Consider the following 13111-nt stretch of genomic DNA (forward strand, 5'->3'; position numbering starts at 1 on the left):
TGTAATGGACCAAATAAATATTTTTGGCCTTGTGGGCCACCAATTTCTGTTGCACATATTCAACTCTCATTGTCATACAAAGCAGCCATAGATAATATATAAACAAATGAGCATGGCTGTGTTCCAATAAAACTTTATTTACAAAAATGGGTGGCAGACTGGATTTGGCCTGTAAGGCAGTATTTTGTTTCACTTGTCTGAGATCATTAACATTTAATGTAATTATTAATATGGTTGGATTTCAGTGTACCATTTTGGGGAGCGGGAACGTGCTTGTTTTTTCTGTTTTTTGTTTCTTCTTTTTCTGCCTTCTATTGGATTGGCAGTTTTTGTTTTAATATTTCATTTTAATTTATCTGTTGTCTTTTTGGTTACATCTCTGTATTTTTAAAGTGGAATTATGAGGATTATCATATACATACTTAAACTTTTATAAATATCTAGGGCTAAATACACGTCTTTGATCTTTTTGTGTTAATCCATAGATCCTTTAGGCTATAGATATTTTAAAAAACATTTTTTCTCTCAGTTGTTCATATGGATACTTTTTATTGACATATCTCCAAATTCACAGAATCTTTTCTTTGTCACTTCATTCTACTTTCAAGACCATTAATTGACATTTTTATTTCAGGCATTGTATTTTTTTAGTCCTTAAGTTTTCACTTCTCTTTTTTATAGTGTATATATCTCTATTGTGATTTTCTATTTTTCATTTATTTTTTGTTTTCCTTTTTGTATGGATGTAGTTATTACAGCTGCCTTTCTGTTAAGAATGGGTCTTTGGGGCTGGGTGCATTGGCTCATGCCTATAATCTCAGCACTTTGGGAGGCCGAGGCGGGCTAATCACGAGGTCAGGAGTTTGAGACTAGTCTGAGCAACATAGTGAAACCCCGTCTCTACTAAAAATACAAAAAAAATTAGCCAGGTGTGGTGGTGTGCGCCTGTAATCCCAGCTACTCGGGAAGCTGAGGCAGGAGAATCACATGAACCCGGGAGGCGGAGGTTGCAGTGAGCCGAGATCGCGCCATTGCACTCTAGCCGAAGTGACAGTGCGAGACTGTCTCAGAAAAAGAAAAAAGAATAGGTCTTTGTCAGGTAATTTGGATTTTATGCAGCACATTGTAAATGTTACGAGTGTAGACTCTGGCTTCTGTGAGATTCCATTGGAGGATGTTGTTTTTGCTTTAGCAGGTAATCAACCTAATTAGTTGCATATTATGAGCTTTGACTCATTTTCTGTGCATGGTGCCTTACATCTCTGTGCAGTTTTCTAAGCCTTTGCTATCCTGATTTCTGTCTGTCCTGTGCATGTGTGGTTCAGAACCTAGGACAAGACTCTTGTGAATTCATAAACAGAATTAGGAGAAACTTTATGGCTCTGTCTCTTTTACTCTCCTGCCTGCTAGAGCTTTTTTTCATGACTAATCTGGAAAAAGAGAAGGTGGGGTTTTGAGTTTTAGATGTCTGCATTGTACTACTGTCCAACAGGGGTCCACTCTTGGAGCTGAAATGGAAGAAAAAAAGTGAAACTTACTCCTGTGTGTGGATTACTTCTTCAAGTTTTGTTTTGTTTTGTTTTTCTTTTGAGACAGAGTCTCGCTCTGTCGCCTAGGCTGGAACGCAATGGTGCGATCTCGGCTCACTGCAACCTCCGCCTCCCAGGTTCAAGCAATTCTCCTGCCTCAGCCTCCTGAGTAGCTGGGATTACAGGCACACGCCACCAAGCCCGGCTAATTTTTGTATTTTTAGTAGAGGCGGGGTTTCACCATGTTGGTCAGGCTGGTCTCAAACTCCTGACCTCGTGATCTGCCCACCTTGGCCACTTCTTCAAGTTTTAACTCCCTTCCCCTTTACGTTTCAGAGAGCCTCAGACAGTTCCCCCTGCCCACGCAGAGTTTTCAGTTATAATCAGCAGAAAACGGGCTGTAGGAAACTTACACTGCCTCTTGAAGCCAACATCAACTTTGATTATTGTTTGATTTTTTCATTATTCATCAACCTTCATGTATTCTCATTTATATATCTCTTTAGCTAAAAAGAATTGTTCATATCTACTCTGACAAAATTGTCATTTCACTGTAGCATTGTTTACATTTAATGTAATTATTTATTTATACATTTAGATTTAAATCTACCATCTTATTTTCTACTTTCTACTCATCTCCACTGTTCTTACTGTTTCATTTCCCTTCTAGCTCAGAAGTTACTTATTCATTTTCTACTTATTTGGCATTACACTTGAAATTATAAGTGCTATATTGAACTATCAATTCACTTCTTTATTTTTTTAGACGGAGTCTTGCTCTGTCACCCAGGCTGGAGTGCAGTGGCACGATCTCGGCTCACTGCAAGCTCCGCCTCCCGGGTTCACGCCTTTCTCCTGCCTCAGCCTCCCAAGTAGCTGGGACTACAGGCACCTGCCACTACGCCCGGCTAATTTTTTGTATTTTTAGTGGAGATGGGGTTTCACCATGTTAGCCAGGATGGTCTCAATCTCCTGACCTCGTGATCCGCCCACCTCGGCTTCCCAAAGTGCTAGGATTACAGGTGTGAGCCACCACACCTGGCCAGCCCTTTGATATTCTTGAGAAAAATTTTGTCTATAGTCCTATGATTATCATTCCTCCTCAGGTTTACATGTAACATAATTTTACTATCCTTTTACATCATCTTCAGGTTAAGAATTGCATTTATAACTTGAAAATTTATGATAAAATTTAGTGTTAGGGAAATATCACAGTGACATTGGTATCCAAGTTCACAGAATTATTTTAATTAGAGAGCTTCACAAACAACTTTATTATGCACATCTGTTTGTAAGATTTCTTTCTAAGAACTGCTTAAAATATTGAACAATCTAGAATTTATGCAAAAAACTGAGACACTGGGATGTAAAATTTCACATATCACAGGTTCTTTAGGAAGGCAATGAGTAGGTATTTCTAATAAACTCTCATATATTAAAATAAGTTTCTAAATTCAGAATTTTAGGCATTCTTATTAGCTTTTCATGAACATTTTAGATCAATGCATTGGCACAGTTTTAGATATTTGAATGAATTCTCTTTCCCTTTTCGTGTTAAATCTATTTCTTTTATTCTAAAGGAGCTGAACTGTAATATTTTATCCCATTTTTAAAAAAACTTTAAATTCTATCATAGTAGCAACAGATCAAGTAAATTGAATTTTGAGAAGAGTTTTCACTATCTACTTCTAATGGGCAAAATACTGCAATGCTACCTGGACAAAGCAAAAAACCAGAAAGCTACCCACCATAATAACAAGCGAGGATTAAGATAGGAGCTTCGACTTGCCACTGCTTTTGAATAACACATGTGGTGCATTCCAAAGGCACTGTCTCTTTTAGCGATTCTTTAGCACAAGACTGCCTTGCATAGAAGTGGATTGTAAATGTTATGTGATTCCCAATATAGCATCAAGCTACAGTCCTGGAAAAGCTTCTATTTATATCTTTTAGAAACAGCTTTTATCAGGAAATGGTTTCCCTTCCTCGTTTGCCTTCTTATAATCTTCATGAAAATATATTTTCTTCTGTGACACAGAGAAGGCCTAGAGCTTGCTTGTTAAATGAAACGTATGATAGAATGATTAGATACATATACTGTAATTAGGACATTTTAAAAAAAGGTAGAATGACTGCCAGCTGCTACAGAACCCCAAACTGAGAGATCTGAACTGAGATACCGCATTCATTTAAAACAAATCTTATTCTGTAGTGGACTCATGAGAGCATTCAGTCCCATGTTTCTCTTGCTTGGTCTTGGTGAACTCCTTTAACTTTTTCCTTACTGTTCATTCCCTTAAACAAAGCTCAAGTCAACTACTGAGTTCTGAGGATAACTTTGTACCAAAACAGTCATGTCTTAATTCAATCAGGCAAGAAGAAAAAAAAAATCACTTTTATGACATTTGGTTGGCCCTGTTGGATTTTAAATAGAATAAAAACCATAAGTCAAATTCTGCTGGTTCCTGATAATTATAATTTTACAGGAAATGTAAGCACAATATATTTAAAATAAAAATGTGCATCAGTGTTTTTTTCTGACCCATTTTCCCTTTACTGATCTGGATTTCTGTTTCTTTTAGAATGAATGGTTTTGGATCACACATCTTCCTGATTTGGGAATGATATGTGTGTTTATTTTATGAGAAATGTTAGTAGTGAAGCATTTAAAATATATCAAAAGGTAAGAGTTGAAAACAGAATGGAAATATCCTTTTAGAATTTAACATTGAATCGGCATAATTAAAAACTAAGCAAGAGGAAAGATACAAGGGAATAAAGAGTTAAACTCTGACCCGTTTGGATCAATTGTGCACATAGTGGAGACTTTCAGAGAAGAATGTTTGTCTTATGTATAAAAAACAGTTGGGAAGAGGGGGTGAGCAGGAGAAGCCACTAGGGAAGGAGGGCTATGTGATATATGCACCAGTGAAATTTTAGCATGTAGAAAGTGCATAACCATTCTTAATCCCGTAAAATAAACACTTGGTACTCAGGCCAAGACAAACCCTTTTAGCTTTAGTGAGAGTAGATCAGCATGGCACTTTTGTCTTTTCTTCATCTTTCTGCTTTAGTAGTCTCATTGGAATTATAAACCAGAATATTCAACATATATTAAGGCTTTCCACGTCCCAGCCAAGCTTTAATGTATCAGTTCTTTAACTCTTCGTAACAAACCTATGAGGCCAAAACTATTTTGGAGGTGATGAAACTGAAGCATATGAGAGGTGAGGGTCTTCTCCCAAGATGACGTGGCTACAAGTGGTATCCTAGCTCTAGAGTCTGTTTCTTCACCACTTATGTCGGACTCCAGGCAGTGTACCCTACTTAGCCTCAGTGACTGCAAGATCATGTGGGTCATTCTTGCCACATCTTTCAGAATTGCCTAGAATCCTTAGGACTTATGATTTAGAGAACTCTTTAGCCTTAGTGAACAAAACCTTACTTGCCTTTGTGTTATGTGACTTAAAAACATAATTGAATACTTCATTCGTATTCTATTATAAGGAATTTCATGGTCTTCTATATCATGTCTTACACTAGAGGAATAGTATTCCTCTCATGGGAATCCTATTTCCATACCTTCCTTTATCCTAAGAAAAGGACGAGAAGGTAGACCAGCCTACAGCTAAACTTAATAGATAAATATCTTCTGCCTTCAGGTGTAGAGTGCATTTCTGATATCACTATTCTCTCAGTAAAGATATACTCCTAGGAGACACTAGTGGTGATCTTAATTATGCTCAGAAATCTACAATACCACACAAATACACACACACGGAGGGAAGCACTAAGGTAGTAAGAAAAGAAGAACTCAGATAATCTTGAGAAGATAATTGAAAGCAAAGGAGAGTCAATGCACTTGAATTCTCAGTACTGACTTTCTTAAAAAGCTGTTGGACAAAAATGGGGAATGACTGTCATGAGAGAGTGGTATGAATTGTATCAAGTAGATTTGGTGGCAGAAGCTCAACTGTTGTGTAGATGAGTCAAAAAAGAGGTAAAAATAGAGTTGCTAGTGTGCTTAAGAAAAAAACTGATTATGAGGGAAAACTGTTAGCTTTTGGTATAATATTTGTTGCCAAGATTATAGTTAGATACTTTCAACAGCCCAACTCTATCAACAAGTCAAGTATTGCATCAGGAAAACGGGCCAAGTTATGATAAAGGCACTGTGGGCTTACCTTCTACACAGATAATGAAATGAGAATACAACAGGGAGACGTTAGAACCAACCATATATTTTTTTTCAGAATATATGTTACCAGTAGAAGAAAGGGACTATAGCGAGTCCCATGAAAGGGTCAGGGAAAAATCCTGTATCATAAGTATCTGTGCCTTTACTCACATTGCTCTCTCTACCTGGAGTGTCCTCCCTCCTTTGTCTACCTGCAAAACAACACTAATTTTTCAAGTCTATCTTCTTGTGACACTTCCTTTATGAAGCCTCCCTATTTTCCTCTTGGACATTCTCTTCCTTGTACCTCATGATTGCCTATAAATACTTCTGTTGAAATGTTACTGCTTGCTGATTCCTTACTAAAGATCAGGCAGAATGCAAAATACTTTTCACAGACATACAATCCTACAATAACCCAACAGTTTACTCCAGATTACAGATGGAGAATCTGAGCATCTCACAGACATGATGTAACTTCTCCAAAGTCTGGCAGTTAGAAATTTAAGGCCTGGGACCGAATCTACATATATCTCCCTCCAATATTTATATGGTTTTAAAACCACCTAAATCGTTCTATATACAGGTTTTTTTTAAAATAAACATAGAAATTGACCATATTTAAACATGGAAATAATTCTGGTCTTAATGCTTGAAATTTACATTTGTTTTATCTGAGTTCCTTCCTCAGGAAAGGACTACTAGATGTCTCAAAACGTATCAAAGAACTGAAACTCACCAGGTCCTCACATCCAGACTATGAGAGGCCAAGCTCCTCACTCATCGTGATTGCTTCCTGCCTAGTTCCTGTTTTCCCACAAAGAGTTACATTTGTTCCCTACTACATAAACCCCCAATTTTATTTGGTCAGGGAATGGAGACTGATCTTTCATCTCCTCAGCTGCAGCACCCAATTAAACCCTTCTTCCCTAGCAACACTCATTGCCTCAGTGATTCGCTTTCTGTGTAGTGAGCAGCAGGACCTAGGCCAAACCCCTGGTGTTTCAATAACAGCTTTCTAATGCCAAACTGCTCTATTTCTTTCCTATATCTTATAGTGTGAGAAACTGAGAACCAAAATGCCACCTATACATTCCTGTAATGTCTAGAAATTTTAAAATGGGTGTTCAAAAACTATTTTTTTGCATGAATGAGTGTTTGGAGGAGTACTGCTATTCCAGGTAGGTACTGTAGGAGCTGGAATTCCATATAACTGAAATGGGGCAATGTATGGTCAGATCAACTGTTTTAAGAATATATTGAGGAAACATGACAAAATCAGATTCAATTATAGAATCTCAAGAAAGAAGAAAAGAGTATAATGGCATACATTGTAGCACATCTTTTTAAGGACAGGGCTATCTGAAATATAAAAAGTTTACCATAAACAGTCTAAAGAATCTGAAAATATTGGATGAAATCTCTAAGAAAAAACACCAACTGATATAGTTTTGATCTGTCTTCACCCAAATTCCATGTTGAAATGTAATCCCCAATAGTGAAGGTGGGGCCTGGTAGGAGGTGATTGGATCTTGGGGGTGGTTTCCAGTGGTTTAGCACCATCCGTCTCATGGTATAGCTTTCATGAGATCTGGTTGTTCAAAAGTGTGAGGCATCTCCCCACCTCTCTCTTCCTTCTGCTCTGACCATGTAAGACATGCCTGCTTCTCCTTCACCTTCTGTTATGATTGAAAGTTTCCTAAGGCCTCCCTAAGTGTCATGCTTCCTGTACAGCCTACAGAACCGTGAGCCAATTAAGCCTCTTTTCGTTATAAATTACCTAGTCTCAGGTATTTCTTTATAGCAGTGCGAGAACAGACTAATACATCAACTATAGTAATAGAGTGGCAAAAATGCATTATGCTGAAAAACGTTCAAATTAAGTCACATCTTTATTTAAATTATCATATAAACACTACTTTTAAATATCAATTTACTATGTCAACATTTAAATGCCTACTCTATGACAGTTGCAACTAAGATTAAGTCTCCTACATGACAGTCTGTATTAGTCGGGGTTCTCTAGAGGGACAGAACTAATAGTGTGTCTGGAATTGTTGGGTTCTTGGTCTCACTGACTTCAAGAATGAAGCCGCGGACCCTCGCAGTGAGTGTTACCGCTCTTAAGGTGGCACGTCTGGAGTCTGTCCCTTCTGATGTTCAGATGTCTTTGGAGTTTCTTCCTTCTGGTGGGTTTGTGGTCTCGCTGGCTCAGGAGTGAAGCTGCAGACCTTCGCGGTGAGTGTTACAGCTCTTAAGGCAGCGCGTCTGGAGTTGTTTGTTCCTCCCGGTGGGCTCGTGGTCTCGCTGGGCTCAGGAGTGAAGCTGCAGATCTTCGTGGTGAGTGTTACAGCTCATAAAAGCAGCATGGACCCAAAGAGTGAGCAGTAGCAAGATTTATTGCAAAGAGCAAAAGAACAAAGCTTCCACAGTGTGGAAGGGGACCCGAGCGGGTTGCCACTGCTGGCTCGGGCAGCCTGCTTTTATTCTCTCATCTGGCCCCACCCACATCCTGCTGATTGGTAGAGCCAAGTGGCCTGTTTTGTCAGGGCGCTGATTGGTGCATTTACAATCCCTGAGCTAGATACAAAGGTTCTCCACCTCCCCATCAGATTAGTTAGATACAGAGTTTCAACACACAGGTTCTCCAAGGCCTCACCAGAGCAGCTAGATACAGAGTGTCGATTGGTGCATTCACAAACCTTGAGCTAAACACAGGGTGCTGATTGGTGTGTTTACAAACCTTGAGCTAGATACAGAGTGCCGATTGGTGTATTTACAATCCCTGAGCTAGACATAAAAGTTCTCCAAGGCCCCACCAGAGCAGCTAGATACAGAGTGTCAATTGGTGCACTCACAAACCTTGAGCTAAACACAGGGTGCTGATTGGTGTATTTACAATCCCTGAGCTACATATAAAGACTCTCCATGTCCCCACCAGACTCAGGAGCCCAGCTGGCTTCACCTAGTGGATCCCGCACCGGGGCTGCAGGTGGAGCTGCCTGCCAGTCGCCGTGCGCTCGCATTCCTCAGCCCTTGGGTGGTCCATGGGACTGGGCGAGGTGGAGCAGGGGGCGGTGCTCGTCGGGGAGGCTCGGGTTGCACAGGAACCCACGGAGGTGGGGGAAGGCTCAGTCATGGCTGGCTGCAGTCCCGAGCCCTGCCCCGTGGGAAGGCAGCTAAGGCCCGGCGAGAAATCGAGTGCAGCGCCGGTGGGCTGGCGCTGCTGGGGGACCCAGTACACCCTCCGCAGCCACTGGCCCGGGTGCTAAGCGCCTCACTGCCCAGGGCCCGCGGGGCCGGCCGGCTGCTCCGAGTGCGGGGCCGCCAAGCCCACGCCCACCCAGAACTCCAGCTGGCCCACAAGCGCTGCACGCAGCCCCAGTTCCTGCTCGCGCCTCTCCCTCCACACCTCCCTGCAAGCTGAGGGAGCCGGCTCTGGCCTTGGCCAGCCCAGAAAGGGGCTCCCACAGTGCAACGGCGGGCCAAAGGGCTCTCAAGTGCCGCCAAACTGGGAACCCAGGCAGAGGAGGTGCCGAGAGTGAGCGAGGGCTGTGAGGATTGCCAGCACGCTGTCACCTCTCAATCCCCCCTCTAAACAGGACACCCCAACTGCTGTTGGGAATTTGGCCGATGACCGCTCTAGCTACTTCCTGCTGGATAGGGGCGAAGAAGGGGCCCTGCAGTTGTGGTGTCCTTTAGAGGGGAACTCTCTAGGCCAGGCGAAGTGCCAGTGGGTCGGTCCAGGGGTCCTCGGTAAAATTGTTAGTTGAACTCATTTGGGGTTCCATTTGTAAGACCATCTGTAGTTTGATGGCCTCGATTCTAGAGGAAACACATTTGACAAGAAGGTTAAAAATACAGGGCCCAAAGGCGAGTAACAGCAAGATGGGTGCCACAGGACCTAGAAAGGGGAGAAGCCATGTTGCCCAACTCCAGAGGTTGGTGTAAGAATTTGAAAGGCGTTGTCTGATTTCAGAAGCTTTTTCCTGTAAACGCCGGGTGGCATCTCATATTATCCCTGACTGGTTAGTGTAAAAACAACACTTTTTCCCTAAGAGGGTGCAGAGTCCTCCTTTCTCAGCAGTGAGGAGGTCTAGGCCTCAGTGGTTTTGGAGAGTCACTGCTGCCAAAGAGTCTATTTGAGATTGTAAAGTAAGAATAGATCTCATTATTTCTTGCAAACTGTTTGAGAGGCCGATATGGGTTGAAGATCCATGTAAGTAGAATTTGCCTTGACTGGGTAGATAGACATTTACCCTGGCTTTTAAAAGAATAGGGTACACTGTTTTTTCTTTACTACTTCCGTCTCTCTCTTACTCTCTTCGACTTCTTCTTTGTCTTTTCCTCTCTTCTTAACTTTTTCTTTGACTTTCTATGTCCGTCCCTCTTTCTCTCTGACTCCTTTTCTTTGTCTCTGTTTCTGACTCCCTCTTTGACTTTCTGTCTCTTTGTCTCTCCCTCTCTCTGTCTCTTTCTCTGACTTTCTCTTTCTCTCTCTTCTTCTTGCTGGTCTTTCCCTACCTCTGCCAGCCGCTTATGCTGCTGTTCTCCCCTATCCTTCCCATTTTGATGGCTTTGTCAGTGTAAGAATAGGATAGGTATTTATAAAGGGAAATTTATTAAGGAGTATTGACTCTCATGATCACAAGATGAGGTCCCACAATAGGCTGTCTGCAAGCTGAGAAGCAAGGAAGCCAGTCCAAGTCCTAAAATCTCAAAAGTAGGGAAGCCAACAGTGCAGCCTTCAGTTTATGGTCAAAGGTCGGAGAGTCCCAAAGCTGAAGAACTTGGATTCTGATGTTCAAGGGCAGGAAGCATCCAACACAGGAGAAAGATGTAGCCCGGAAGACTAAGCCAGTCCAGTCTTTCCACATTCCTCTGCCTGCTATCATCGTAGCTGCGCTAGATGGTGCCCACCCAGATTAAGGGTGAATCTGCAACTCCCAGTTTTCAAATGTTAATCTCCTTTGGTGACTTGCTCACAGACACACCCATGAACAATACTTTGCTGTTGTAATCCGATCAAGTTGACACTCAATATTAACCATCACAAATGCAAATATAATTCTGCTTTCTAAATGACAATACCTACAATATAAATGATTACCTACAATACCTACAATATAAATGATATATGATTGTATCTACTAGATGAGTTATATATATGACCATTACAAAGTTAAGTGATAGATTTCTTGCCACTAAAGAAACTAAAGTTTTGTAATAGATGTCAAACATACAAAGTAACAGAGGATGTAGGCTAGAGTTGCATGTTGCACCATTCTGAATCTGTATAGAATAGAAGAATGAGATTATCCTGATTTAAACCAATTATTTGGGGTGACATTAATGTTGGTCAGTCATTCACATTGTCACAATATCTCCATAAGAGAAACTAACAGAGGGCATCACCAAGGAGACACCATTTGACCTGAAGAATCTGGGGAAAGCAAGATACATTAGGATAATTTAAGTAGCTGAACAAAGTTGTAGAAACACGAAAACCCTTGACATGTTCATGGAAGACTGAGTGGTTAATCATAACTGGAGAATAAGGTACAGGTGTGGAATGCCAGGAAGAGCTAGAAAGGCTTGGATCACAGGGAACAATATATCACATGCTAAATGAAATTGAAATTTATCTTGTAAGGTGTCACTCAAGAATTGTGTATGTGTGTGTGTGTGTGTACATGAAGTTAGTTTTTCCTTTTAGAAAGTTTGTCTATGTTAAGGAGGATTTATGATGGGAGGATTGGTAAGGGTTAGTTGATTTGAGCCTATGTTGCCTCATTTCAGTTATGTGGAATTCTAGCTCCTGAATTACCTACCTGGAATAGTGGAATTGCTCTACACACTTATCCATTAAAAAAATAGTTTTTGAACACCTGTTATTTAATTTCCAGACATTATAGGAATGTATAGAAGATTGATGATGGAGGGGAAGAGGAGAACTTCAGTTGGGGAAAAGCATGAAGACTTTATCTAACATGGTGGAAGAAGAAATGGAAATAAAGGGTCAGGCACCAGGAATGTCAAAAAAGTAAACTCAGCTCTTCTGAGGGCCTAATTATAAATGTCCTCTGAGGGAGAGAGAGCAGTCTCAGATGGTGTCTTAGTCAGTTCAGGCTGCTTTAACAGTGTACCATGGACTAGGTAGCTTATAAACAACAAAATTCATTTGTTACAGTTCTGGAGATTGAAGTCTAAGATCAGAGTGCCAGCGTGGTTGGCTTCTGGCAAGGGTTGCAGACTGCCCTATTCTCATTGTATCCTCACATAGTGGAAAGAGTGAGAGAGCTTTCTGGGTCCCTTATATATGGACACCTATCCCACCCATAAAGGTCCACCCTCATGACCTCATTACCTTCCGAATAGCACTGTATGAAGGATTAAATTCCAACATGAGTTTTGAGAGTCACAAACATCCATTCCATTAGAGATGACTTTTGGTTTTCTGACTTGAGTGACTTAGTAGATTAGGTTGCTCGTCACTTATATAGAAATATAAGAAAAGCAGTAGGATATGGGGGAGGCGGGGACAGTGTGTTGATGGAATTCTGTCTCATGTGGAACGTGCGAGCCTTTCAGTTATACAGATCTTAATCCATTTCTAGGTTGTTGTTGGCTGTGTGACCTTGGGAAAGTTGTTGAAGACATTGAGTCAAATTGAGAGAGACATCAATTCAGCATTTTAAGGAATAGATACAGTTATCAAGTTACCTAATGGAACATTGAATAATTAGAGAAGAATTGAGGTTAATAAGATTCTTTTATTGAGCCCTTAACACTAGTTTGTATATGTCCACAGTCTAATTTCATAAGCATTCTCTGTAGACTAATATTTAGAGAAATTCGATTCCAGAGTGTCAATCCCAGAAAACCTTAATTAATTAGCTATTTGGAACATTATAAAATCACTACTGTCTACATTAATATTAGTAGATTGGTATAATATAAACATGTCTATATTAATCTGCATAATCTGCAGAGGCATACTAAACTGATGAATTATGGTTTAAAAATATTTTTTGTTATAATGCAAAATACAACCATAAATATGATCATTGCCCTCAAGTGCAAGTAAAACAGATGAACAAAAAACAGATATATGCTCAGAACAATGAAAAGAAATCACAAAATTCCATTCCTAAAAAAGTCTTCCCTTTTCCAGGAAACTATAGTAGAAAAGATAAAAGGAAATAAGACCATCTCTTTAAAAATATTAGGAAAAGTTATTGCAAAGTCGATATTTAAAATAGCAAAAATTGGCCGGGCGCAGTGGCTCATCCCTGTAATCCCAGCACTTTGGGAGGCTGAGGCAGGCGGATCACCTGAGGTCAGGAGTTCTAGACTAGCCTGGCCAACATGACGAAACCCCATCTCTACTAAAAATACAAAAAAT

Source organism: Gorilla gorilla, chromosome 10 (assembly GCF_029281585.2).
Source record: "Gorilla gorilla gorilla isolate KB3781 chromosome 10, NHGRI_mGorGor1-v2.1_pri, whole genome shotgun sequence".
NCBI classification, from domain to species: domain Eukaryota; kingdom Metazoa; phylum Chordata; class Mammalia; order Primates; family Hominidae; genus Gorilla; species Gorilla gorilla.